The sequence below is a fragment of the Balaenoptera musculus genome, chromosome 2, assembly GCF_009873245.2.
Source record: "Balaenoptera musculus isolate JJ_BM4_2016_0621 chromosome 2, mBalMus1.pri.v3, whole genome shotgun sequence".
Lineage (NCBI taxonomy): Eukaryota > Metazoa > Chordata > Mammalia > Artiodactyla > Balaenopteridae > Balaenoptera > Balaenoptera musculus.
The window spans coordinates 65,943,828-65,948,942 of NC_045786.1; the positions used below are offsets into that span (position 1 = coordinate 65,943,828).

General features: G+C 46.8%; 1 pseudogene; it reads right to left on the bottom strand.

The window, feature by feature from the left end:
- Positions 1-3,831: 3,831 nt before the first annotated feature.
- LOC118890641 lies at positions 3,832-4,515 on the bottom strand (annotated as a pseudogene).
- Positions 4,516-5,115: the final 600 nt, after the last annotated feature.

Genomic DNA, 5,115 nt, shown 5'->3' on the forward strand with positions numbered 1-5,115 from the left:
CAGGACTGAGCTCGCACACCCCAGCCTCACTCTGAGGCCAGCCCAGGATGCTTGCCTTGCCTGCCCCGTGGCATTCCTGCCCTCAGCTCACCCCTCGGTTCCCCAACACTTGAGTCTTCCAGGGTCCCAGGCCTGCAGCTCCTCACTCAGGCCTTGCCTTTCCCAAAAAGCTTCCTCCACAGACCCTGTCCTGTGACCCTCCCCCAGCCTCCCTGCCTCCAATCTTCCACCTGTGTCCATCCTCCACAGAGCTACCAGAGTCATCTTTTATGTTTTAATTTTTATTTAATCAAAGTACCGCATACACGTTTTTTAAAATTGTGCTAAAAATCAATGAAAAACTGTAGTCCTCTGCCCCCTACCCGCTCTCTAGCGGCACCAGCTTTCAATTCTTTCAGCTCTTTCTCTGGTTATGACTTTAGATTTTTAAAAAGAAATATATGTATGTGTGTGTGTTTGTGTATGTGTGTGTGTGTTTACACCGCTATTTCTTTTTTTTTTTTTTAAACATCTTTATTGAAGTATAATTGCTTCACAATGGTGTGTTAGTTTCTGCTTTATAACAAAGTGAATCAGCTACACATATACATACGTTCCCATATCTCCTCCCTCCCGCATCTCCCTCCCTCCCACCCTCCCCATCCCACCCCCCCAGGCGGTCACAAAGCACCGAGCTGATCTCCCTGTGCTATGCGGCTGCTTCCCACTAGCTATCTATTTTACGTTTGGTAGTGTATATATGTCCATGACACTCTCTCACTTTCTCCCAGCTTACCCTTCCCCCTCCCCATATCCTCAAGTCCATTCTTTAGTAGGTTTGTGTCTTTATTCCCATCTTGCCACTAGGTTCTTCATGACCTTTTTTTTTTTTCCCTTAGATTCCATATATATGTGTTAGCATACTGTATTTGTTTTTCTCTTTCTGACTTACTTCACTCTGTATCACAGACTCTAACTCCATCCACCTCATTACAAATACCTCCATTTCATTTCTTTTTATGGCTGAGTAATATTCCATTGTATATATGTGCCACATCTTCTTTATCCATTCATCCGATGATGGACACTTAGGTTGCTTCCATGACCTGGCTATTGTAAATAGAGCTGCAATGAACATTTTGGTACATGACTCTTTTTGAATTATGGTTTTCTCAGGGTATATGCCCAGTAGTGGGATTGCTGGGTCGTATGGTAGTTCTAGTTTTAGTTTTTTAAGGAACCTCCATACTGTTCTCCATAGTGGCTGTATCAATTTACATTCCCACCAACAGTGCAAGAGGGTTCCCTTTTCTCCACACCCTCTCCAGCATTTATTGTTTCTAGATTTTTTGATGATGGCCATTCTGACTGGTGTGAGATGATACCTCATTGTAGTTTTGATTTGCATTTCTCTAATGATTAATGATGTTGAGCATTCTTTCATGTGTCTGTTGGCCATCTGTATTTCTTCTTTGGAGAAATGTCTATTTAGGTCTTCTGCCCATTTTTGGATTGGGTTGTTTGTTTTTTTGTTATTGAGCTGCATGAGCTGCTTGTAAATCTTGGAGATTAATCCTTTGTCAGTTGCTTCATTTGCAAATATTTTCTCCCATTCTGAGGGTTGTCTTTTGGTCTTGTTTATGGTTTCCTTTGCTGTGCAAAAGCTTTTAAGTTTCATTAGGTCCCATTTGTTTATTTGTGTTTTTATTTCCATTTCTCTAGGAGCTTACACCGCTATTTCTTGAATAGTTTGTTTTTAGCAAAATCCCTTGGCTTCCTGTCATGGTAGTTTGGGATTTAACACTTTTACCCATGACTCTCTCGCTTGCTTTACTCCATATTTTCAAAAGCACAAATTCTAGTGGAAGTAGTAAGCAGTGTTCCCATTATTAGACCTTTGTAGAAATTGTTCATGACGGGTCAAGTAGTGACAGTGTTTACTGCCTTTGGCCTATAACTCTGTTTCCCCTGGGAGTTCATCCCTCAGACCTGGGCCTCTGGGGTTCCTGTCCTGGGCCCCATGCTGGCCCTCCTCTGGCTACATCTCTGTGGAAGGACCGAGGCATTCACAGGGCCAAAGGGATGTCCCTTCCTGGGGCCCACACCCCTCCCCTCTAGACCATGCTTTGGGTTCCTGGGACCCCAAATTCCCTAGTCAAATGGCCCCAAGCCCACTTCCAGGGAATCTTCTCCAGAACCGTCTCTCCCAAGAAGGGTCCACACTGGTGGGTGCGTGCACACCCCTCGGCCCTGGGGGTGGCCAAGAGGCAGATGCTTTCTGGTGGGGTGTGGATGGAACGCAGATATGAAGGCTGCGTGTCCACACACACGTGCACAGGGCCCCACGTGTGGCAGGCTGTGGGGGAGAGCCTCAGCCAGGGGGCAGGACTAGACTTAGTAATGGCTTTCTTCCTGTCTCCCACCCACCTCCATTTCCTTGGTTTTCTATATTCCCATTATTCCCCTTAGTGTTCCAAAAATACCTGTCACATGTTCATCAGGAATTTTACCAAATGCTCCAATTCCCTCAAACCACCTAATCCACCTATTCTGTTTTCCCCCTTCTTATGTGAAGAAACTAAAGAAGAAACACTCAACACCCACTGAGTGCAAGGCAATGTGCTAGGTGCTGGGGGACCACGCAATGAGCAAGGCATAGCTCCTGTCCTCCAGGGCTTGCAATCTGGTGAGAAGGAAACTGGGTTTCGAGGCAGCTTTCTGAACTCAACATGGATCCAGGCACCCATGATGGCTGGGGGGGGACCCAGATACACAGAGAAAGACAGGCAGGTGGGATGCAGGGTGTGATGTTTCCATCTTATGGATCCATAAACTTTTTTAAAAAAATTAATTTATTTATTTATTTATTTTTGGCTGCGTTGGGTCTTCGTTGCTGCGTGGGGGCTTTCTCTAGTTGTGGCAAAGGGGGGACTACTCTTTGTTGTGGTGCGCGGGCTTCTCATTGCAGTGGTTTCTCTTGTTGCAGAGCACGGGCTCTAGGCATGCGGGCTTCAGTAGTTGTGGCACGCAGGCTCAGTAGTTGTGGTGCATGGGCTTAGTTGCTCCGTGGCATGTGGGATCTTCCTGGACCAGGGCTCAAACCCGTGTCCCCTGCATTGGCAGGCGGATTCTTAACCACTGAGCCACCAGGGAATTCCTGGATCCATAAACTTCTTAATTTGAAATTTGTTCAAACAAATTGAATGGGAGAAACATAAAATCAATAAGAGAAATAGAAGGAAGTTGTTTATAGAACCCTGGGGGTGGCTCAGAGCATAGTTTGAAAACCACTTCTCCAAGATATTATAGCAAAGGTGTGGTTTTTTTTGTTTTTTTTTTAGTAAATATTTTATTTGAACTAAATTAAAGTTTAACTTTGTAGCCACTTGTATTCATTATCACCGAAATCTAGCAAACTCCCATTGAAACTTAAGTTGCCCGTAGAGAAGTTGGAACTGGAATGTTCAAGACAGTCTAAAGTTTTGAAAAAAATACCATGCATCCTGTGGATCCCCCAAAACACGGCTCATCCACAACCCTCCTCCTTGTTGCCTCTTTCCATGCTGGGACTGTGAATTAGTCTAACCCCATATTTTCTTTCCTCTTTTCACTTGATCTCTCACCTATATATGTCCATGAAGAACTTAACTGCAATGGAACGTTCAGGGTGGTTTTGTAGGAATTCTTTGGTTTGTCCATCAGCCTCCAAATGTCCCCAAAGAGTCATGCCCTCTGGTCCAAGCAAAGCCCACAGAAGTCGATTTAATGGAAATGGTTGCCCCTCTGTCATTTTGTGAAATTCCAATCAAAGCCAGAGCCAGGGTTGAGCTGACTCCAGGTAGTAACTTAGAGAAGGTGTGACTTGCTTGGTGATAGCAGCAAACTTAGCCTGGTTTAGTAGGTAATAAAACTAGCCATTCACATAAATTATGAAAATTGAGTTTGGAAATGAGGGAGTGGCGAGGGAAGGGGACTCTTGGAGGTAGTCAGTGTTTGCTTGGTTTGAACTTGAGTGCCACACTGTTGATGCAAAACCTCTGACCAGTAGGCCCAGATCCATCAGGAAACACATGGCCAAGGTGAGCTTCGCACTGCTTGCAGATGACCTCTGTGCGAGCTGGTCCCAACGAGGTGTCCACGTGTCACAGGATCCCTGTGTTACTCTCATCAGAGCCAGATGTCCCGTGGGCCTCAGAAAACGAAGGCCATCCAGTGCCCGAGCGGTACTTTTTCTCAGAGCTGAAGAGCAGGCTGTCACAGCAAACACAGTGATACATTCCCGATTCCTTGTTATTCAGGTAGATCCCACTGAAAGGCGGTTCCGTCCCTTTTTCTCTTGTGACATGGAACTGCTCTGGAGTCAGCTTCTTCTGCCACTCACTCTTGGAGAGAACCGGCTTCCGCTTTGTAAGGGACCCTGCGTCCCCAGGTCCAGTACTCACGCCGAGGCCGCGCCCGGTCCACTCAGCCCCGCACCGCCCACCCGGGCACTTCTCGGAAGGGAAGGCTCCTGAGTGCGCAGAGGAAGCGCGCCATGACGCTGTACACAACCTGGCGGGGCCCACTAGCAAAGGTGTTTATAGCCATGTTGCCTGTTTGCAACTATAAGTGCCAAATAGGGACATCACTTGTTGCTACTTGCTCCACATGAGTTGAAATTAAGCCAAGTGCTTCCTTTAGCCAGGGAGATGGGAGTTTCCTACCTCTACCTTAACTCAAAGCAATAAGTGGCTAATAGTAGATGTGAGGAGCGGCACCATGCTGGGGTGGATTGTTCAGTTCAGGGTGAGTGGATCCTGTGCTCCTCGAACCAGGTCATGGAGACACCCACATACTCCAGAAAGCACCAGGCGCCCCTGTCTGTCTGGTACCCACCTCTCCATCCATTCCTCCGTCGGCTCACTCATCACGTGCTTGGGGAGCACCAAAGTGTGCAGGTTCTTTGTCAGGTGTTTGGAGCTACAGTGGTGAACCAAATACCTGTCACCCCCCTGAATCTTGGGGGTCAGTAAAGGAGACAAGGCACGTGCCACAGAATGGGTACTGGTCAAGTGTTATGGGAACTCAGAGGTGGGAGAAATCTCCTCCAGCTGAAAGGTTCAGGAAGGGCTCCCTGTAGGAGATGACACTAAAGCT